The sequence below is a fragment of the Sorex fumeus genome, unplaced genomic scaffold, assembly GCF_029834395.1.
Source record: "Sorex fumeus unplaced genomic scaffold, SorFum_2.1 ptg000008l, whole genome shotgun sequence".
Lineage (NCBI taxonomy): Eukaryota > Metazoa > Chordata > Mammalia > Eulipotyphla > Soricidae > Sorex > Sorex fumeus.
This window is the reverse complement of record NW_026606065.1, coordinates 69,463,852-69,489,418: the sequence shown is the minus strand read 5'-3', so window position 1 is coordinate 69,489,418 and position 25,567 is coordinate 69,463,852.

The following is a 25,567-nucleotide window of genomic DNA, read 5'->3' as shown; positions in this document are numbered from 1 at the left end:
TACATTTTGGAGGCATTGTAATAAATGACACAAGCTAATAAGTGACACATGCGATATAATCTAGACTAGAAATAAGTGTACATATAAAATGATAAGATGAAGCCAATTATTGTTATTCCCAGAAGGGAGATTGTATTTACCAGTGTAAAAATATCCAAATAAAGGTTAAATTTTCAGATATTTGTAACAATGATTATCATCTTTATTTAATGAGATCTAATAACTCTCTTATATGTATTAGAGAATCCCAGCTGTGTCTACCATAGCAAATCCAAAGTTCCAATTTGTATCTTGAGGATTTATGGCATAAGTCAAAGAATACTTTTATTATCCCACCTAGAAGGAAAGTTTTCTTAAGCAAAAGAGATAAGGAACAAAACCTGGCAGATTAACAACAATGTATTCACCAAAAGGAGTGATTCCCAATAAAATATGGTGTATCTTGCTTTCAAATTTGTCTCTAAGCCCACAGTTGGAACAACCAATAAAACCTGAGAATGCTATTGGGATTCTAAAATGTCAGAGAAGAAGCTAGAATAGCTTTAATAATGCTCCATCTGAGGATGACATATAAAAGAAAAAGGTTTCCCCCTTTTTACCATAAAACATAAAAGGAACAAGAACAAAATAAAACCAAAAAAGTAAGCCAAGTATATATACCTGTATCAATGATAAAGAAAATAAGTGAAGAATGAGAGAGAGATAACACTTATACATGTAAGAAATAAATGTTTTCTTATGAACAGATTTAAATTTTTGTTCTGTCCCAGAAATCACATTTAGGATTTGACAGAAGGTTAGGGTACTCCAGTAAAAAGTAAAAGCAAAAAATAGTGAAACAATGGGGTAAGTGACACAGTACTACATATATCCAGTTCAATGAAAATCAGTATAAATTATTATTATCATTTACATATTCATAATATTATTTTCTAAAATGATATACACAATAAGGGATTTTATTTCTGTTTGATCAATTATCAAGTAAATCATAACTAAATCAAAAATCTGAAAGTGAAAAATTCAACAAAATCTTGAAGTTACTGAGTGTTTGACGTTTAACAACTAGATATATGGAGCACAAACAAATTTTAAAAAATCCTAATTAATCACTTTTCAAATAGACGGAAAAACAAATTGACCAGACATAAAGATTATCAAGCACTGTATTCATGGTAGAAGTTCTGAATCAAATAATGGTTGTCTCTGTCTCTATTTTCAGATAAATTTGGTTACAAAATGTTATGTGACCTGAAAGTATTGAAATTTCTGGGGCTGGAGTGATAGTATAGTGGGCAGAGCATTTGCATTGCACACAGTTGACCCAGGTTTGATCCCCAACATCCCATATGGTCTCCTGAGCACTGCCAGAAGTTGTTTCTTAGTGCAGAGACAGGAGTAACCCCTGAGCATCACCAGGTATGACACCAAAAGCCAAACAAAAAAGAGACATTTCTTTTCCTGCTTTTGGACCACCGTTGATAGTGCTGAGGAACTTGCTGGAGCGATAGCACAGCGGGTAGGGCGTTCGCCTTACACGCGGCCAACATGGCCGACCCGAGTTCGATTCCTCCGCCCCTCTCGGAGAGCCCGGCAAGCTACCGAGAGTATCTGATATGCCAGACACAGTAACAACAAAGTCTCCAATGGAGACATTACTGGGCCCGCTCGAGCAAATCGACGATCAACGGGAGGGCCTTTACCTTTACCTATATAATGAATCCATATAAGTGTGCTTGGAGACAAAATAGAACACACCATCAAAAAAGAAGAGACAATGGAGAGAAGATATTAAAAAGCTAAAGAATGTATAAAACATTTATTGCACAATCACAATCACAATCACAAATCATCCTGTTAATCGTCAATTGCCTCGAGCAGGCCCCAGTAACGTCTCCTTCATCCTAGCCCTGAGATTATATTCAAGGCTCTTTAGGAGAATGAGACCCATCATTGTTACTGGTATTTGGCATATTGGGTACGCCACGGGGAGTTTGCCAGACTGTGCCGTGTGGGCAGGCTACATTCAGTAGCCTGCCAGTTTGTCCAAAGTAGGAATGAGATAATAAGATGTCATAATAGGATGTCGTGAGGCCGCGTGGTTCCGGGAGCTGGTTTTTATAGTCTCTGAGTCTTGGCCGTTGATGGGATTACACGGCGCCAGGGGGCCAGTTGGTGGGTGTGACCCCCGCCTACTGGAATTTGGAGGATCTGGGTTGAGGATGCTCGGCCCAAATCCAAGTAGGCTTGGAGATCTTGGCCCCGGAACCCGCGTGACTTTGTCCCTCTGCCAGTACCTTCATGTGTGCGGAGAGTGGTCTCAGCATGGTGGTGGCTGGTCCTGGAGGTCTTTGGCTGCAGGATCCCTGGTCGGGGCGGGGAGGAAAGCTCAACCCGCTCCCCTCCAAGGGGCCCCGGCGGCGAGGACAGTCAGGCGCGGGGGCAGGAGACTGTTATTGCACAATAACAAAAGAAAATATTCTTTACACCATAGGTATATGTTTAGATTCTTTCTGAGTTGTGAATTATTTTTATTGACTTGAGTCATTTTATTCCAATGACACTTTGATTAGTAGTATTACTTTTAATGTGGTCAAATTGTAGATTCTCATATACCCAGTTTTGCTTTTGTCTTGTTTTGTTTCTTTTTGTTTTCAGTGCTAGGGACTGAGTCCAGAATTTCACACACACAAGTAACCACTCCTTCAGTGAGTCACATCCCCAGCCCTAGTAAATCTAGTTTCGTTTTCCATCATTAGTTTTTCAGGCAATTTATCTGAATACATAACTCCTTCATAAAATTTGATCCTTCCTTCCTTCCTTCCTTCCTTCCTTCCTTCCTTCCTTCCTTCCTGTTTTCTTTTCATTTAATGACTAAGATCTTAAAATTAATCTCTTGGATTTTTTACCTCTGTTATGGCATTCATATAGTTTGTCTTAGTTTTCTGATCTTGTGTCTTCTTTATTTGTTTCAAATCATTTGTTTAATTTACTAACCTTTTAAAAATAAAGTTTTGCCATGAAATTATATTGCAAAGAGTGCTACAACAAAAGGACTCTTCAAAATATCCTTTTCTAAAAAGAACAAGCCATGGTTTTCCTTAAGATCTAGTAAACTGCAATCCAAAATTAAAGCCCCTGACTGAATTGGCTGTGCCCCACTGTTTCAGAAAAGTTTGTTCTAAAAATAAGTATCCCAAGACATTCTACCTGTCTCCCAAACCTTTTGGAGAAAAAAGTTAACATGAACCAATTTCAAATCAAACGCGTGTTGAACTCCATGCAGTGCTTTGGGCTGGAGTTTACTATTTGAAGAACAAAGAGTAAGGTTACTTTCATCCTCTTGTGGACTCTAAATTCTCTTTGCATGATCTGTTTGGTTTCTTGCACTGAATTCTTATCACTCTGAGATTAAGTCTGGTTTCTCTCTAAGACTTTCAGGACCTGACTTTGCTAATGTCTCAGGAAAGTATAAAACTACTTGAAGTTTGTAGTTTTATGCTTATTTCAGGTCAAATCATATTTAGAATGGCTTCCTAAGTAACTGAGCTAATGAGACAGACTCTATCATCCTGATTCATACCTGCTTAAGGTTAGGTTGATTCAAAGCGGATTTAGATTTAGATTTTGTGCTAATATAGAGTGTCTGTACAGTCTTGGTATCACTAACCTGCTTAAAGGAGATCTAGTAACAGGACCTATGGGTTATTCATCTATCCATGATCTTTGTACTTGTTAATAATAATGTTATTTATTTTAAGGAAACAATTCTTGCTATTGTTGAAGCTCTGACAGACCAAAATCAGAAGGCAGAATAGACAAAGATCAGACTTCCATTTTAATCCAAAGTTGTCTGCTGGCACAACCCTTTCTTGTCCATAAGAATCCAGTATTTTTGCTAGTAAGCCTCTCAGATGATTGAATGAGGCTTAGCATCATGGTGGAGTGTATTCTGCCTCACTTTATCCACCAATTCAAATATTAATCTCATTCAAAACACACAGAAGCACCCAGAGGAATATTTAACAAAATATCAGCCTTGCAAATGCAGCCAAATTGAAAATAAAATTAATCATCATATGATCTCTGTATGTATACTATATACAAGCTCCATATATACAAACTCCTTGCCCTCCTTGAAGGAGTGCACTTCAAGGATACATATGTATATCTATCTATGCATTATATATACTTTACACAGACATATTGCTTAAGGCATAAATCAGAGATAATCTAAAGTTTTCTGCTTTCTGGCTTAGACTTATTCATCTTCCATACCTGAAAAAGTCTATCGTATATTTTTTGTTTCAATTTTCAGAGGCCTCTTACTGAGATGCTCTCTCCTATTTATTTATTTTATGCTATTTATTTATAACTAAAATTTTAAAAATGTTTCTACACTCTCATTCTCCACCTTGATGTGCTATATATCATCACTTCTCAGCATTTAACTTCAAGGACTAGTTGTACACTTATATTATCAAGTTAGTGATCACACAGCCTGAGCTGTGGAAACCAGGGTCCTGACTTAACAAATACATTTGTTCTCTTACTATTTCTTTTAGCTAAAGAGCTGCTGTGAGATATAATCTTAAAAAATAGTTTTCTGTTTAGTTAAGGCTTTCTACAGAGACAAATCTTGCTGTATAACAGAAATTGTGGTAGCCCAGGGGATAAATTTCATCACCTGATGACTTTGTTTTCACTGTTTGATTAAGATTTTGGAAACAAATTATTTCCAAATGCTATTTTTATTACTAGAAAATGGATTTCAAGTAGGTATCCTTTATATTTCATGACTTATCATCACTTAACACAAGAAATTTGAGTTAAGTGATGCTTAAGAGAGAATTTACCGACTGAGAATTTAGCAATGGCTTCACTTATAGATGCCCATTTAAAACTATAAAAAACATTTGATAGTAATACAGAATAGAGTTCATTCTTATTCTTAAAATTAACTGATCTTATTTTTAGGCACTCGTTTCTGCATAGCACAGCCTTTCTTTGGTCTTTTGTTATTGTTGTTATTCCCCTGAGCTTTTTTGTCTATTTCTGATTCTGTTCCCCAAGCCCTCTGTGAGAATAGGAAAGCAATGAACTCATTTGATTTTTGTTTTAGCAATGCCTGTCTTCTCAGTCAGTAAATTGCTCTGGCCATCTGTAAGAAACTCTACTCTCTCTGTCAGTGACCTTTTGTTCCTTCCTTGCTTGAAAAATGTCTTATTATTTGTCTTAACATCTTTTGCAATCTTCTTTTTTCATTTGCCACCTTTCTTTTCCTTATCATATTTTTCTTTTACATTTGAAGCCTCAAAATCATTTATATATTCATAGATTTTGCATGAACTTTCTTCCCCTGATACTACTTCTGTATTTGCTGATGGTAGTGTAGTAACTGACTCAGAGTCTTATGTTCAAATATAGTGGAATTAACCTAAAAATGAACTTTCTCTCATTTCTGTCTCAATTTTATAAATAAAATAGCGAAACCATGGTTTTACTATTCATTAAAAAAATCATATTAACAGCATGAGTGCTTTATAGCTTGTGATTTGTTATGATTAAACTCAACTTGAGAAAAGATGTATACATTTTGGGGCATCTTAACATGAATGTACCTGCATAGTTTTTCTATTTTCTTCCTTCATTTTAATTCTGAAGTGCATGTGGAATTTACAAATATTGAAAATCTCATGGGAGCATTTTCACTGTAGACAACAAGGTAGAGATTTCTATGTGGGATTCAACTCCCTTTAATATACACAGTTGTCCAAAATGATAAATGGTGTAGTTTCCTAAAACAACTTAATATATTTTCAGTGATTTTTTTGCTTATTCAAGTTATGTTTCTTCAGTGATAAAGGTTATAAAGTAACTATCTATACGAGCACTTTAAAGTTGTATTTTAAGAAAATTATTTAAAAAAACTCCTTTAATATGTTCATACTTCTTTATCACTTTCTACCTAGGGTCAAATTTTCATCATTTCCATTTGGAAATTTGGTTAGATAGGTTTCTGGAAATAAAACACAAATTTCATTTATTTTAAATGTTATTTTTCTCTATGTGAGATAAATATACATATATAAAAATCATGTAATTAATTAACTTTATTATTTTCTGATCTCTAATTCTTAATGTAAAAAGTTAGTTATAATTTACACTAATTTTCTCTGTTCATATATGTATATATATGCATGTATATATTTCTATGCAATATGTATACACATTCATTTATTTTATGCATGTCATTTTCTTTTGAAAGTTTTATCTTTATATTTGATTTTTAGTACTTTAGCTATTATGTCTCTATATAGTTTTCTTTGCATTTAATCTGCTTTGTTTCATTAAACTTTTCAGATATATAAGTAGTTGATTTTTTTCTAAATAGTCTGATATTTAATTATTTCATCAAATATTTTTTTATATCACATTACTTTCCTCTTCTCTTTTGACTTTCCAAAATGCATGTATGTTAATAATTTGTTTCTGGTTTTATTTTTAAATCTTTATTTAGACTGGATAATTTCTATACTTTTTTTCCCAAGATTACATTTTTCTTCCATTATCTATCTAAAGCCCATTTCATAGTTGTTCCATTTTGTATAGTAAATATTCAAGTTCTAAAATAGCTATTTTATTATTTCATATGTTGGATTCCTTTTTTTCTGAAGTTCAATGTGAAATCATTAGGATCACATTTTCTCTTGAGTTTTTAAAAAGATTATAACTAATATGCTGACATTTGCTGTTTCCAACAATTTTCCTGTTGACTCTCTCCTAGCAGCATTGGTTTTTGATAGCATGCTATTGGCATTTTAAATATATATCTATTTTTTATTCTATTTTTGTGGGTATGCACCTTATTAAATGGGTCTCAGTATTTGTTTTATTAAATAAAGTTATAATTTAATAATTTAACTTATTTTATCACAGTGTAAAACTTTCATAAATTGCTTTTATATTCAAACAATATCACGCAAAGATTTATGATAATTTTAATTTATCAATGATTAATTAAAAATTTATATAACCCATAAAATATATATGCTAATATTTCACAATAAATTTAAAAATCATATTTTGTGAATAAATGGTGTTTTCACCAATGATTTTATGAAAAACATAATATTATAGCAAAGATAAAATACAAACACTGTAGCACTGTAGCATTGTCCTCCTGTTGTTCAGGGATTTGCTCGAGTGGCCACTAGTTAGGTCTCCATTGTGAAACTTGTTGTTACTGTTTTTGGCATATTGAATAGCCATGGGTAGCTTGCCAGACTTTGCTGCGCGGGCGGGATACTCTCAGTAGCTTGCTGGGCTCTCTGAGAGGGGTGGAGAAACTAAATACAGGTCTGCAAACACTCTACCTACTGTGCTATAGCTCCAGCCAAAAATACCAGCATCATAGAATTTTATTCATCTATTTATTTTGACAAAATTAGTTATATCTATCCTTTTAACTTTTATAAATATACACACAGACACCTCTCTATGCTTGTGGAAATGGGAAAGCACTTCTTGGTTAACTATATTTTCCATAAGAGGTGTCATTTTTGTAAAACTTCATCTTAAAAAAAAAACTTTTCTTCTTTCTAAATAAAAGGCCCTTAATGATTAAATCCAATTTTAAGTTTTTGAAAATATAACACAACATAATGAGTAATGTGGCAATGAAATCTTAACATCAATTTTATATTAATTGCTTCTAATATTTCTGATATATGTAATCCTAAAGTATTGCTTTTGGAGAATGCAGGGTAATTTGCTTTCGACTTACACATGAGTAAACTGCCAGGCCTAACCGCTGCGCTGCTTACTACAGTGATTTGACTTGCTCCTGTTAAGCATGAACAAGGCAGCCCCACTAATTGGGCAATTAAAATTAAGGAACATGCAGCACAAAGAAATTCTCCACATTCAGCTCAACTCAGCATAAAATATTGTTAATTCAATGTTAAAATGAACTTCTATCTTAAGTAAATAATAGGCTCTGTGTTGATTTTAGTTAGATCTTAAGGCTAATTTTTAAATCTTGTAAAAATAGTTTAGATTCCATGGAATATCATTAAATAATGTGTGTTGGTTACTTTTTCTACCTTTAAAGTGGATACACTTTTTGGCAGGTTTTAAAAAACTTTTTCCAGATTGATAAAATGTAGAAGTTTGAAATAAACTGTGTCCCTCAAAGAAATGAATCTGTTTTCCTGGTATAGAATAAACACTGATTTTTCCAATATTGGAACGTTGATTAATTTAATTTAGACAATGTAGGGTCAGAGAGATAGTACAGGGGTTAGAGATTTGCCTTGCATGTGGCCAACTCTGATTGGATACTATGAACCACCTAGGGACCCCTGAGAAGGACCAATACTGATCTCTGAGCCCAGAGACAGGAGTAAGCCCTTGTACAGGACTGCTGTGTGGCCAGAATTTCCATCCTAAATAAATTAGGTGATTTTAATGATGCATATATTTTAAGTTGTATACAGATGGATTGTATCATTGTATATGTTTAAAATAAATACATACAAATATATTTGCTCGAGCGGGCCCAGTAACGTCTCCATTGGAGACTTTGTTGTTACTGTGTCTGGCATATCGAATACTCTCGGTAGCTTGCCGGGCTCTCCGAGAGGGGCGGAGGAATCGAACTCGGGTCGGCCATGTTGGCTGCTTGTAAGGCGAACGCCCTACCTCTGTGCTATCGCTCCTATTATTTATATATAATTTTCTGTTGCTTTCTTTTTAAATAAACAAATTATTCTGCTAATCTTAGGAAATATTCTATGACAATTTACTTTTCTTTTAATTCCATGCTATGAGTCAGATTATGCTATATTCTGTTATATTATTTATAATAATAGCAAACTTCCATATTTTTTTTTCTTTTTGGGTCACACCCAGTGATGCACAGGGGTTACTCCTGGCTCTGTACTCAGGAATTACTCCTGGCGGTGCTCAGGGAACCGTATGCGTTGCTGAGAATTGAACCCAGGTTGGTTGCATGTAAGGTAAATGCCGTACCCACGGTGCTATCGCTCCAGTCCCCATCATTTCTGCCTGATAAATCAGCATTTGTTTCATTTATATTATATTTGTTAAATGCTTCCACGTACTTCTACTGATCTTTCAGCTGGAGTATTCAACTTTTCACCTTTGATGCCTCAGGTTTCTTGAAATCATCTTAATTTAAAGTGATACTGGTTAATGGCTGAAGTCAATGCAGTGACTAAGATTCCTACTTTACATGTTACCAACCTGGGTCCAATATCAGCATTGCAGTGGTCCACCGAGCACTTTAGGAGTAATCTGTGAGTTCAGAGCTAGAAGTAACCCCTACCCATTGCAGGGAGTCAGATCCCAAATAAATAGATAAACAAATAAATAAATAAATAAATAAAGTGTTCTCAGTCTGGATGATATAAGCAGTGTATGTTCCTGTATTGTGTAATAGTTGTACTCTTCTATTATGTGCTAGAAGATCTTAGTTCAATGAATAAGCATTCTGTTTTGTTTAAAGTTTCAAATACACTAGAAATGATACATTTCGAAAGGGAAGATTTACCTGCAAGAAAATTTGCCTTAAAATTTTTTGTATATTCCTAAGTGAAGGTAATGGTTGCAATATTGAAAGGTCAGCAGTTGTCATTAGAATTTAGATAATTTAATTTGCTTTCTGCACTATCAAATAATTGATAATTTTCTGAATTATTGATTATGCACACTTTTTGGCTTCTTTTTTATTTTTAGCTTTAAAATCTTTTAATCGGCTGATCCTGTAAGATAGTTCATTATCTGACAATTAGAACAGTCAATGCAAGGAAATATGATTGTAAAAAATATGGAATATTACAGTTCCATGCAACCATGAAGAGAATACAAAATATACTAGGTCATTGATTGCAAAACATAATATTAATTTTGTGCATCTTTAGAAATTATTATAATTAAATATGACAGTAAATCTAAGAAAATTGGGTGCTAATAGTAAAAAATTTACTGTCATATTTACTGTCATAAGTAAAACTAATTCTTTATCAAAATAGCTGTTATTTGATGGTAAAATTTTCACTGTACTATCAATATTTAGAAATATATCTTGCCTGCCACATATATCTCTTACGTGATTGAAATTGACATCTAAAAACCAAACTAATACTCTAATGTGGTGGTTTCATATTTCATTTCATTAATGTCACTCACTATTATGGGTACATCTGTTAAAGTGTTCTGGTACTTTACGGAAATGTAGGAATAGAGTGCCTAAAGGGAGAACTGAAGATAAAACCTCTTTTATTTGTTATCACGTTGCCTCTATGTGTGATCTCTAATTCTAATTTGGATATGAGAGTAGTCTTAAAGTTAGGCAGTATACATCTTCATATAATTATCAGACATTTTTGGTGAAAAGAAAAAGTCGATAGCATCTAATTCCAAAGACCAGTTTTACTTGGTAAATGCTATCTACTGAGATTCAAAATACTTATTTTCATGTATGACATGAAAGTAGTAAGATCCAAAGTAGACAAATGTTGCATAAATTGTTAAAGATTGTTAACATATTATATGACAAAACATGAGTCAGAATCTAATAAAATAGTTATAAGAATGGGGTGTGTGGGGTTGGTGGTATTAAGCAGGAAAAATCAGAGACTCAAACAAGTCAGGCAAATACTCTACCTCTGAGTCACATTCTTGGCCCACTATTTAGAGTTACTAAATAATAGCATATGAGTATGGATTTATTAGGGAACCAAAGTAGTAACCTCATGTTACAACTATATTAATAAGTTCATTATAGGAACTTTGTAATATTTAGTTTTTACTCATTTTACAAATACTTTTAAATTATCATTTTGTTCTATAATAATATTTCTAGTAAGCGCAGTTAATCTAAAAACTTTTATGCAAAAGTCTGATGTGAAATTAGTATGTTAAATAAAAATGAGTTACTAAATTTTTTAAATTTTGAAGCACTATTAAAATTTTACTTTAAAATTTAAAAAAATTATTTAAAATATTCAGGGCTGAGTGTTGCCCAGAAACCAACTCTGTTGCTATGTAAGCTCTTTCACTGGCCATGATCCAGAGACTCATAAATAATTCTTAAAAGAGATCAACATGATGCAGAGAATCTTCTGGGTCTGACACAAGCCTGAGTCATCTAGGTGACCTGGACGGGTGGCATTTGAGTCCAACACCCCACAAATTGAACTCTGACAGCTGAAAACCTCCACACTCCACAATCACCACCATGCTCTTTGCTGGACTTCACTGCTCCAGACAATTCCAAACAGAAATTAATCTATTGAAAAACTCAGTTATATGGGTTTTATGACTGAAATCTCTAGGCTTTCACCATATCAGGGATGGACTACCTCCCCCATTTTTCTGTACTTCTGGAAGCCCTGGAGGTCATGTGCATGCTCCCAAACTCCACCCAGTGAAAAATTTAACTACAGCTGTATCATCTTGGTAAAAATTTGGACTTCCTGGAGCATACAGCCATGAATACCTCAAACTCTACAACACTGATAAACTAGAAGTAGCACGCCAGATTCGATGGGATGTAATGCAGAAGGCATTCAATCTTAATTAACAAAATATCAACACAGAAGGCTTTACTTGCAACAGCATCTTAATAATCTCTTATACAAGGGCTTAATAGTTCCATGGTGAGATACACAACTTTCTTCTGAGGAAGTATTTTTTGATCATTCTTTCAGCAAATTTTAACAAGCAATATAAAATAAATAATTGAGGACTTGCTATGGGGGCAGACTTAAGGGGTTGGGAAAATTGGAGATAATGCTGATGAAGAGTTGCAGTGATTGTTGGGTTTGAGTTGGCATAGTGAATGGCTGTAACAAATTGTTATGAACAACTTTGTAAACAGGTGTTTACATAAGGTATACGAGAAAATATTTTTAATTATAAAAAATAAATAAAATAATCAGAGTCATTCTCCTCTTGTGCATACCATTTTCCATACTAATGGCAGCATTTATTCAGTGTAGGCTTTCTTTTTTGCTATTATTGTACATATTTGTTGACTTTAAAACTCTCATTTTAATGCTAATTAATTATTTCATTTTTGGCTAACAATTTCTAACTGGCATAGGTCTTTAGAAATATCCTTTGGACATTCACCTTGTACATTTCTCTTTGGGGGAGTAAATGTGCATTTATGCTTTCCTGAGTTAATAAACCACATAATCTGCATAAGTTAATTTTAGATTCTCTAGATCTCAGCAATATTTTAAATAAAAAACATTTTTTTAAAGTTAACTATGCATTCTAAATATAAAAAAATTATCTATATTTCTATCAATAAATGTCTATTATAAATATAAACAGGGTAATGGATTTATTCGACTTCTAATTTTGATTTCTAGCATTTTTGGGGGAAGCAAGGAGAGGGTGGGAGATGAGCTGTCTGTATTTTGTAATCAAATTGCCTTGAGTTGTGTTATCTCATATTTTATAATCAATCTGGAATTTCATTATTATTATTATTTTTATTACGAAAAGACACATCCGAATGCTAGTGAAAGGTAATTCCTCAGGATATCAAAAATTAATGACAGAAATATGTTAATTCTATTTTTAAAATATGCTTTGTAGAGCTGGAAAATAACTGAGGCTACTGGACTAATGTGAGTCAATTATATTGAATTCACATAGGGTGATTATGTGACACTCAGCTCCTCCCTCTACCAGCTGTTCTTAATCAGTCTTGATTCCTTAGTTCAACTAATGCCCCCTACAATGCTGACTCTGTCTTGCTCAAGCAAGACTCCTTAATAATTGCTCATTCATTTGGCTCAAATTCCCCCATCACTTGTCTTTCTATTTTCTCCTTTCTCTTAGTAATTTCTGGCATTTTTATATCAGATATTAGAACTACTTTTCTTTGACATAACGTGTGAAATTTTGATAAAATATAAAATTTTCAATGACCACTGTATGTTTAGATCTGCTACTGTAGATCCACAGAAGTTTATGAGCTTCATTTTTATTTACTAGTTGTGGCTAATTGCTGAACTAAATAAAACCAGTAAGTAGATGTACTCCTTTTAAGAATTATTTCTTGAACTATATCCATAATACCGCTTTGCCCATCTCTCTTGTATGCTATTTAGAGCAAGAGATGTGCTTAATTAAATGAGAAAAAGAATAATTTGCTTGTATTCATCTTACAACCACCTTTTTACTGATTCTAAAGTATTACCCTCAGCATCTCTGTATGAAGAATTTTGCAGTAAGCAAATACAGGAAGGAAACCACAACCCTCATATTTTAATATATTTGAGATGCCTGCTATATTTCTGAGTGGAGAAACTGAACAAGAAGTTGGACAGACTAAATATGTGAATTCAAAAGTCTGTAGAAACTGTATTATTAACAACTTTTTAAACCATGGTGTTTAAAAGAATTAAAAAAATTAAAAAGCAGAATGAATTTACTTGAAAATTACAAATAGAAGTATGTCTTTTTATATTATGTAGATAAATCCACCATCATGCTTCAGTGTTCTTTCTTTTTCTTATTTCAACACACATTCATGTTACAATAAATAAAACACTGCATATTCTTTATAAAAATATAATTAAATTATATTAACAATTTCATATTCAATTTAGAAATCACATTCTCCATATAAAGATGATAAGATGTCAACTTCATACAATAATTAGAATCACATATTAAGACCTTTTATTTGATTTATCTTTCTGCATTATAATTGCTTCTTGAAATACTTTTCTCTTATTAGATCATAAACGTAAAGGTCATTATCGTTTATTTCCAATACCAAATATTATATCTCAAAATTTGGAGATTAAGTACATTAATGATTAATATAAAATAATAATAGAAAGTTAGAGGGGAATAAGGATGAAGGGTTGCAGTGTCACCAGTGGAGAAGTTATGCACAATAGGGAAGAGAAATCAATATATATTTTATTTGGTGGGTATGCCTAATTCTGAAAAACTGCATGTAATTTTTACAAACATGAAATACACAGTTAGCAGAACATAATTCAATTTCCTCTTCTGTGAAATGAGAGTGTTGAACTAAGTCCCTTCCAGCTTTAAATGCAAAGATTTTATGACTCTGAGATTCCCAAGTGAAATATGCTCTGTGACTTGCATTTGCTTTGTTTTTCCCATGTCTGTTCACTCATGCATGGTTATCAAAACCTCTCTACTCTTATTCCTCCTGCTTTGTCTCATTTCCTTTCAGCCCTGACTTGGAAGACTTTAATACTATTATTATTTTACAAATTATCATTGCTCTCAAAACATCACTCTCCTGTACTTGTATTATTTGTGTCAGCATTATGTTGCTCAGATTTTTCTTTTGATTAGATAAAGTAAAGCAAAACAAAAGCAACAAAATATTTCTCTTTTCAAAAGATTGGCAATACAGAATTTCTGAATGTTTAAAAATTTCCCCAACTTAGAATTTCCTCCCCAAATCATTGGATTTAACAAATGTTGAGGATTAACAATGGTTATAGTTCACTCATTCTTGGTATTTTAGAGAAGTGTAACATTGATTTATATTGCTCTCTATATTGCTAATTATCACTAAATCATTCCATTATAAAGACTAATCCCCAGCTTCTTGTCATCTTTACTTTTTCTACTGATTACAACCAAATGAAACACGTATGACATAGATTTCAAAATACACTGATTCAATTAACTCAACATTTAGCTTGTTTCTGAAAGTAGTACTTTTTATAGTATCTAAAAACTCAAAACCTTTGTTATTCCTATAATATGAAGAATCCCAAGGAGAAAAGTATTAGTTTTAGAATTTGATTATTTATGGTGAAGTGAAGTAAAACCCCAAAGTCTAAAACTCATTAAACTAAAATACATTAGGTCAATTTTAAAATCCCTTTCTTACTTAGTGCTTAAAAATATAACTGAAACCTATTAATCTTTCTTTTTTTTTCAAACACTCAAACTAAAGTTGTTTTTTTATTAGAGAGATTAAATTTAAAACCAGAATAATGGAAAGTTTAAGCAACACTAAATGAGTCATGTTACATTTGTAACCTAAATCCCTCTTTGCAATTTTTAAATAATTAAATAAATCATATTTCAGTATATTGCTTCAATACCAATATTGTTATTTTGCTATATACTGTACCTAATTTCCTATGATTAATTATACATATTAGTGGAGAATCATTTTAACAAATCAAATGCAGTGTGTTTATTGAGGTTTTATGTGATCAGTGTTGTAGTTTGATATATTGAGGATGTTATTTCAAGTAATTTTAGCTATGCTCCACAGTTATATAATACATGTTTTTTTTTAATTTTTTTTTTCCCCTTTATTTTATTTTTTTTTTACAGTTGTAGATTTACAATTTTTTGTGCTTTGGTTTCAATTATACACTGATCAGATACCCATCCCTCCACCAGTGCCCATTTTCCACCACCATGGATAATATCCCTCCCACCCCCATCCCCCCATCCCCCCTGTCTCTGTGGCAGGGCAATCCCCTGTGTTCTCTCTCTCCTTTTGGGTGTTGTGGTCTGCAAAAGAGGCATTGAGTGGCAAACATGTTCAGTCCATAGTCTACTTTCGACATGCATCTCCCCTCCTGGGAGGATCCTCCAAACATCCTTTATTTGGTGCTCCCTTCTCTATCTGAACTGCCCTTTCCTCTAGGATACCCGGCTGGCCTCTAAGTTATGGAGTAATCCTCCTGGTGCTGATCTCAGCTATTCTTGGGTATTAATCTCATACTTTGTTACTTTATATCCCCCAGATGAATGCAATCTTTCTATGTCTATCCCTCTCTTTCTGACTCATTTCGCTTAGCATGATACTTTCCATATTGTACTACTTGTATGTAAATTTCATGACTTCATCTTTTCTAAGAGCTACATAGTACTCCATTGTGTAGATGTACCAAAGTTTCTTTAACCAGTCATCTGTTCTTGGGCATTCAGTTTTCTTCCAGTTTCTGGCTATTGTAAAGAGTGCTGCAATGAACAAACAAGTGCAGATGTCACTTCGACTATACATTTTTGCCTCTCTGGGATATATTCCGAGGAGTGGTATTGCTGGGTCAAATGGGAGCTCAATTTCTAATTTTTTGAGAATCGTCCATACTGTTTTCCAGAAGGGCTGAACCAGTGGACATTCCCACCAACAGTGAAGGAGTGTCCCTTTCTCTCCACATCCACGCCAGCATCGGTTGCTTTTGTTCTTTTGAATGTGGGCCAGTCTCTGAGGTGTGAGATGGTATCTCATTGTGGTTTTGATCTGCATCTCCCTGATGATTAATGATGTAGAGCATTTTCTCATGTGCTTTTTTGCCATTCGGATTTCCTCTTTGAGAAAGTTTCTGTTCATTTCATTGCCCCATTTTTGGATGGGGTTGGATGTTTTCTTATTGTGGAGTTTAACCAGTATTTTGTATATCCTGGATATCAACCCCTTGTCAGATGTGTATTCGGCGAATATCCTTTCCCATTCTGTAGACTGTCTTTGTATAATACATGTTTTATTGTTAACTTGTGCACACATTTTGAGGAGCTGGAGTGATATTACAGCGAGCAGTGCATTTGCTTTGCATGCAGTCAACTCGGATTCGATTCCCTGCATCCCATATGGTTCTCCCAAGCACCAAAAGGAGTAATCCCTAAGTGCAAAGCCAGAAGTAACCCCTGAGCATTATCAGCTGTGATCCTAAAACACACAAAAAACCCCACAAATTCCCCCCAAAAACAAAAGAAGACTGTGAACACATTTTAACAGAATAAAAAGTTTCTAGAAATGAACTATCGGAACTAGGATGTAGCTCAGTAGCAGAGCATGTGTGTGTGTGTGTGTGAGGGGAGGGGTCAACGGTTTTATTCTGGGAACTGTAGAATTTTTAAAAAGAAATAAACAAGATGAGGGGAGATATCTTAGTATTCTGGGCGCACCACATGGTCTCCTGTGCACAGAGCCAGGAATATCTCTGAGCATTACTGGTTATGGCCCCAAACACAGACACATGATGAAAAAGTAGAAATATGGTTTATATTAGTGAAATATTCTGATTTTATATTCACTTTCCACCATACTCCATTCAGCTATTTTTTCCTATATAATTACCAAATGTCAGTTGAGATCCAGGAAGAGCAGATTGGAAAACACTGTTCTAGAATATATTAAGATTCTGACTTCAAGAAGATTGTAGCAGTCTCAGGAAAAGGAATAATATATAAAGCAAAACATAGTTCAATATCAGAATCAGAGAAATTGATTTCATAAAATATATCTGAGATAACTATGGTAATTAAGAACTATGTGGTAAAGTAAAAGTACAAATGAGAAAGGACAAATCCTAGATGGACAAAATAGTTTGTCCTTGAAATAGTGGAGAGACAATACTATTTTTGAAAGTTATGCCTCGGCACTGCAAAATTGTAAAAACAGAGAAATAGTTTGTAATTAGATACATAATAATTATGAGAGTAAAGAGAGAGATTTTAACCAGTCATCTGTTCTCGGGCACTCAGATTTTTTCCAGATTCTGGCTATTGTAAAGAGTGCTGCAATAAACAGACAATTGCACATGTCACTTCGACTATACTTTTTTACCTCTCTGGGATATATTCCCAGGAGTGGTATTGCTGGACCAAATGGGAGCTCAATTTCTAATTTTTTGAGAATCATCCATAAGGTTTCCAAAAGGGCTGAACCAGTCGGTGGTCCCACCAACAGTGAAGGAGTGTCCCTTTCTCGTCACATCTGCGCCAGCACTGGTTGCTTTTGTTCTTGTGGATATGGGCCAGTCTCTGTGGTGTGAGGTGATATCTCATTGTGGTTTTGATCTGCATCTCCCTTACACAATGGAGTACTATGTAGCTGTTAGAAAAGATGAAGTCACGAAATTTACATACAAGTGGTACTACATGGAAAGTATCATGTTAAGCGAAATGACTCAGAATGAAAAGGATAGACATAGAAAGATTGCATTCATCTGGGAAACATAAAGTAACAAAATAGGAAACTAACACCTAAGAATGGTTGAGATTAGTACCAGGAATTTTACTCCATGACCTGGAGGCCAACCACACATACTAGAGGAAAAGGGAGCTCAGATAAAAAAGCTCAAATAAAGGTGTTGGGAGGATCCTCCCAGGATGGGAGGAACATGCTGAAAGTAGACTATAGACCAAACATGATTGCCACTCAATGTTTCTTTTGCAAACCACAACACCCAAAAGGAGAGAGAGAACAGAGGGGAATGCCCTGCCACAGAGGCAGGCTGGGATGGGGGTAATGGGTGGTGGGAGGGATACTGGGATCCATGGTGGTGGGAAATGGGCACTGGTGGAGGGATGGGTATTTGATCGTTGTATAATAGAAATCCAAGCACAAAAATGTGCAAGTCTGCAACTGTACCTCATGATATCTCACTATTAAAAATTTTTTTCAATAGCACAGCAGTAGGGCGTTTGCCTTGCACACAGCCAAAATGGCCGACCCGAGTTCGATTCCTCCGCCCCTCTCAGAGAGCCCGGCAAGCTACCGAGAGTATCTCGCCCGCACGGCAGAGCCTGGCAAGCTCCCTGTGACGTATTCGATATGCCAGACACAGTAACAACAAAGTCTCCAATGGAGACGTTACTGGGCCCGCTCGAGCAAAAAAAATAGCTGCAGAAGGAAAAAAAGAGAGAGATTTTATACCTTATATAGGAGCAACGAGATCAATTAAAGATTTGATCAATAGAAATGTGTGGATGAAATTAAGAATACAGAGTATAGTACTAAAAAATACATAGGTAAATTGTAGTAGAATGATTGCAGGCAGTAATACCCACTGTAACAGTAATGACAGTAATTCTGATGTCTGCAAAAAAAAAAATACTTCAAAGGTAGTAGCATAAAGAATGTATATTAGGAGGTAGGATCAAGATGGCCGAATAGGCAGAGCTTGTCTTAGCATTCTCCTATGAGCAGTGCAAACACTACTCCAAAACAAATTAATAACAGAATCATGTTTGAGGTCCTCATCAAACAGATCACAGAGAAGCCTGCAGATAGAATGGAGTCAGGACCTCTGGTGGAGAGAGAAATCCCATCTTAGACCAACAAGAGAATTTCAGGAGAGAATATAAAGTGCAGGCATTTGCCCTAGGAAGCAAGCAGAAATCTGTAGCCGACTTACGGGAATTCTCTCAATACACTGGAAAGTGGGGGCATACAGGGCATTATGCAGAACTTCTGGTACCCAACTGCTCCAGTTCTACTCTAAAGGAACAGAAGAGAAGGCAAGAGACTATCATATACCTGTAAAGGTCAGGATCAGCAGCAGGCATCACAATGCTACAAAGGTATAAATTAATCATAAAAATAGAAAGCTGGGGAAAATAAAATATCTGAAGATTAAATAAGACACTGTTGAATAACAATCAATCATATTGGAAAGAAATCATTTCCTGGAAACAAATGAGAATTAAGATATAAACTACCAGGACATATGACACACAGCAAAATCAGAGCTAAGAGGAAAGTTTAGAGTACTGTAGATTTATATCTGGAAAGAAGAAAAGGCTGCTATATGCAATTTAAACTCACAGCTAAAAGAACTTGGAAAAGAACAAATGAAACCTCAAGTCAATCAGAGAAAGTGAATGAAAATAGTTTGGAAATAAATAAAATAGAAATCAAAAGAGAGTTGTTTGAAAAAGAAAACCTTTTTCAATCCCTTAGCTAGAATTATGAAGGAAAAAAGTGAGAACCCTAATAAATAGAATTAGAAATAAAAGGGAAGAAGTTACAACATATGCCATAGAGATACAAAACACCATAAAAACCTTATATGAGACACTTTTTGCCCCTGAATTGGAGAACCTAGAAGAAATGGATAAATTGTTAGATTCATACAGCTCCCAAGACTGAAAAAGAAGGAAAAACTGTGTAAATCAATTTCTAGCTAGAAACTTGAAACAATAATAAAAATATACCTTTCAATAAAAGCCCAAGTCCAGATAGGTTGACTTGGGGTTGTAACAAACTCTCAAAGATTACCTACTAGCTATTATTCTCAAGCTCTTTAAAAATAAAAAACAAAACACCAACTTCTAGGGGCCAGAGCAATAGTACAGCAGGTAGGACATTTGTCTTGTAGGTGGCCAACTTAGGTTCAATTCTAAGAACCCCACATGGTCCCCCAAGCCTGCCAGAAATGTTCCTTGAACACAAAGCCAGTAATAAGCCCTGAATACCGCTAGGCATGCTCCTCAAAGAAACAACAACATGAAACCTCATAGATTTCTGAGTCAGGGAGATGATGCCAGTAAGGCATTTACTTGCTCTGCACACAGCTGACCCAGATTTGATCCTCACCACCCTATGTGGTCCCCTAAGCAGACCAGTAGTGATTACTGACTGTGGAGTCCAAAGTCAGTTCTGAGCATTACCAGATTTGGCCCCAAAACAACAGCAAAAGAGTTTTCTGACAAAATCTCAAGGTATTGGATCAAGCAAATAATATAAAGATACTTACCAATAAATATAAAAGAATTAAATAATCACATCATTACACATAGAGAATGCTTTTGTCAGGGTTGAGCATGCACTTCAGAGTAAGAGAAAAGAAATCTCACAAAAATGGATACAGAAGGAACACAGCTCAACATGTTAAAGGCAATCTACCAAGGGTGGGGAGGTGGAATATATATATATTTATATATATGTACATATATTATATTATATAGTACCTCTCAATTAAAAATAAAACTTAAAATAATTAGGAAGCAATTAAACTATGGTAACTGAAAAAGATAGTCATACTGCATCTGACTTAACCCCAGTGCATGGTCCTCTGAGTACTCCTGTAGGCTCTGATCATCAGCAAGTAATATCCTAAACTGCAGGTCCTGAGCAGATACTAGAAATTTTATTTCCTTTATATAAAAAATAAGTACTTTTTAAAAATTCAGATACTATTGTATTTGACTGTTTAGCACTAATTCTGTGACTGAAGTCAAATGAATTAAGCTCCCTGAGTCTCCAATTCCTTTTCTTAAAATAAGAATTATTACTTTTTTATATTTATATATTGGGTCCTTACATTGAACTCCAGGCCCAGATGGTGAAGAATATCCGAGAGGGATGCCCAGGTGTCCTGAGAGCTGTTTTGGAATGCAGCCACCCCATAAAAAAAAAGAAAATGAGAAAGTGGTTGATACTGCCTATAAAATTTCTGCTTATAGAATGGACAAATGTATTCATATTTCATATTACTTTGTATCCCTTAAATATTTCTATCTTAAAATGTCATGAATTTTACCAAAATTACATTAACATTACTAACTCATTAAACAAATATTTATTAAGCATTTACTGTTAAGCACGTAAATAAATGTTAAGCATTTACTTACATATGACTGTATGAACTGGTTAAATTTCTGCATTTGTAAAATTCAGTTTTAAATGTTAGCAGAAAGTAAATAGAGAAAAAATATTTAAGGAAGTGATTAAGTACAATGAATATTATGAAACTGGTTTTGAAGTAATAGTTATAGTAATTGTTATTAGAAGTATTATGACGGAATTATCCTAGTTTCCAGTGCATAAAGAAATGAGAAGGGAAAGCAGACCACAGAGGGGCACTGAAATACACGTGAGTGTTCTATATAATATGAGAAATAACAGAAACTACAGTTTAGATTTTATGTCCTTGACTTGAAGAGTATAAACGTTTTGTAGATGTGCAGTTAACAAAGAGATCGCCTAAGACAAATTCCATGAATTGTAATATTTAAAAGTGATCTCACATTCTCCACTCATTTAATGAATTCTAAACAATTGTTTAGACACCTGTAAGTGGCAAGATAAACCAGGTGTCATATGATTTACCCTAGGATTGTTGAATTCCAATCAATGTTATAATACAGCTAAACACAAGCATTTGGCTCATGTTTGTTTACAGGAAAATTCAGCTACCTCTACTGAAAAAGTTATTCATATTTTAACTGAATTTGCATCACTAGAAATTGATATTTAAATAGCAAATGATTGCTTCCCCACCCCAAATCTACTTGATCAAGTCATTTAGGCATAAGTAGGAAAATCTGACTTCGTGACAAATAACACAAACATAATCCTAAATGTACTGAAATTTGAGAATCATTTTTATTTTCGACTTGAGTGGTCTGAAGTGGGGCAGATTAAGTGATGATCAGGCACCTAAACTACAAAGACCTAAAACTAGGAACTGGATTTTATTTATATTAAAAAATAAGTACTTTTTAAAAGTTCAGATACTTAGGTATTTGACTGTTTAGCATCAGTTTTGTGACCAAACTCAAATGATTTAAGCTCCCTGAGTCACCAATTCATTTTCTGAAAATAAGAATTATTCTTATCCTGAAAGTGTTGCTTAAGCTACTTGGAGAATTAAAGAAAAAAAAATTTCAACCATCACTGCCTGGTAGAAAGAATGTCTTTCTGTTGGTAACTATTGTTACATAATCTGCTATTATGGGTTAGTTGATAAGTGCTTAAGAAGAGTTTAACCTCTGGTACCAAAGAATATATGCATACATCTCATCTCTGTTATTTATTAACAGTGACCTCTGGGGAAATGCTATGAATTCATTGTATGATAACCCATTCATTGGTAAATGGTAACAGTATTGTAACCACCTCCAAGATACTTTGTGAAGTTTAATGGACTTAACAAAAGTAAAGTACTTCAAACATGACTCGTCATCTTCTCATATAGAAGAATATCTGTATGTGCTCAATATACTACTACTGTTGCTCTTTCCTAACACAGAAAGAAAAAGAGAAATCATCTTGGAAAATGATTGCTCAAGTAGAGGCCTCTGTACAAACAACAAGTTCAGTTACAAAAGAATAAGTATGCAATGTGAAGCATTTAGAAGAGATCAATGCAAACTTAAGAATAGGAAATACCTGTTTCACCGCTACATAGTTGTCTCTTTGTATACTTCACATTTAAATTTGACAAAAACTTAGGTAAGACTGCATATTGTCTTGTTGTTTGTTTGTTCTGAATGGTCTTTTCCTATTTATAATGTGTTTCTTGTCCTTATACTCTAGAAACTTTGGATTTTCTTCGCATTTTCAGAATGCCAGTCAGTCAGTAATACAGACTACATTTGAAAATATTTATATAAGTACAATTTTATAGTTATTAACTCCACAAAATAAATTATTGTTCCTAAAGAAGATACATTATTTTAAAAGTCTGCAATTAATTTTTTACCCATTAAAAATTTCAAATCACAGGAACTAACTAGTTTTTTTACATAACATAGTAAATACATATTCGGCTACTTTTACTTAAAAGTAATGGAGAAGATTATCTATAACTTCTACTCAGATCTCTTCGATAGCCATGTCCACCTGCCCACATACCAAATTCCACAGGATGGATATGTCGTTCCCAATGTGCTCCCTTCTGAAATCCGACATGCCATTTCACTGGTAAAGAAGCGAATAGCACCTGGCCCAGACAAGGTCAGACACAAACACCCGAAGAACCTGCCATCAGTACTCATCAATACACTGGCTTGGGTCTTCACACGATACCTGTCTGAATGCAAGGTTCCATCTCAATGGAAACCAGCAGGACTGTACTACTGTAAAAGAAGGGAGACATCCACGACATTGACAATGATCACTCGATCTGCCTGTTGTCTGTCGTCTACAAGCTGTTCACTCGAGTCATCCTGAATAGGATTGGCAGAACACTAGATGAAGGACAACCGTGCAAACAAGCCGGGTTCTGAAAAGGATATGATAACCAAGCTCATTGAGGTTTCTCAGGAGTTCAAGATGCCACTCTGTCTAACATTAATTGATTTAAAGAAGACCTTTGATTCTGTTGAGACTGAAGCAGTCATCAAAGCCCTAGCCAAACAGGGCATTCAGACTCAGAACATCAGGATTCTCCGTGAGCTGTATAGCGGGTTCACTACCAGGATCTCACCATTCTACAGGAAGGTGATCACTGACATCAAGAGAGGGATTCGGCAGAGTGATACCATTTCACCAAAACTCTTCAGTGCCACCCTCGAAAACATTATGCGATGATTGGAATGGGAAGGAATGGGAGTGAAGATAGATGGTTGGCAAACACACCACCTTCGTTTCGCTGATGACATCGTTCTAATAACACCAAACATCAGCCAAGTGGCACAAATGCTGGCCAACTTTGACCATGAGTGTGGAAAGGTCGAACTACAGCTAAATCTTGTGAAGACAATGTTTATGAGAAACGGTTTTGTTCCTGATGTACCATTCACTCTCAATAGGATGAACATTTCTGAATGCAACAGTTTTGGGTACCTAGGTCGAGAAGTCAACATGACAAATGACCTGGCACTTGAGTTGTGCAGGAGGATGAGAGCAGCTTGGAATGTCTTCAAGACCGTCGAAGAAATAGCAAAGAGGGTGAAGAACCTCCAGCTCTCGACACATCTCTTTGATGCCACTGTTCTTCTGGCATTAACATACACCTCAGAGACATGGGCCCTACAAAACCAGGATGAAAATGCTATTTGGATCTCCCAAAGAGGAATGGAAAGAGCTATGCTTGGAGTATCACATTTCACTCAAATGAGAGAAAGAATCTGGAGTTCTGACCTCCATTGATGATCAAGAATCAGTGATGCTGTCTTGTTTGCCAAGGCATCGAAAATTAGATGGGTTGAACATGTAATGCGATTTGGAGACAACTGCAGGGCTAGAGCCATTACCAACTGGATTCCACGGGTTGTCAAAAGATCGCGTGGCCGCCCACGTATGAGATGGGTGGACTTCTTCATCATGACCCTGAATGACTGGTTTGAGGGTGTTCATATTCCTAGAATGAGTAAATGCCATTGGGCTACACTAGCAAGCAACAGGGATGAATGGAGACATTACTGGTGCCCGCTCAAGTAAATCGATGAGTAATGTGATGTCAAATGATCAAGTGATTACTTAAAAATAGCTTCCTTATGATTAACATTAGGTTAAAAGAATTAGTTATATGTGTACATAAAAACGGAATTATTGTTTTGATCATTCCTTTTCCAAGAATACTCTCAGACTGATGATTCATATGCCTTGGGCCTCTGACATATTTTCTGCCACTATATTATAAGAAATCTTCTTTAAAGGAAGACGTTAATTGTCTTTTCTTCTTTCCTCAGGCATCCTTAAGGGACAACCATATGCAAAGCAATAGTTTAAAGCCACAAATTTCTCTGCATTGCTCCTTTGCAAAAGAAATTTAATATTTAAAATTTTTCTCTTAAGATAAAGTAAAAATTCTTTTAAAGTAGAAAAGACCTAAATGGCTGGTATATATCTCCTTTCTTCTGATCTCTGTTTATTTTTAATTTAGAAATTAAGATAATCATATTTTTATAATTGCTTGTGTATAGGGGTACAACTTAAAATCTCTTTAAATTGTGCTACCTGACCACAACTGCTACCAAAGGATCATTATTTCTCTGCCATAGTCTTCTCTCATAGGTTACTGTAGTGTCACACATTCACTTTTTTGGGTCTTCT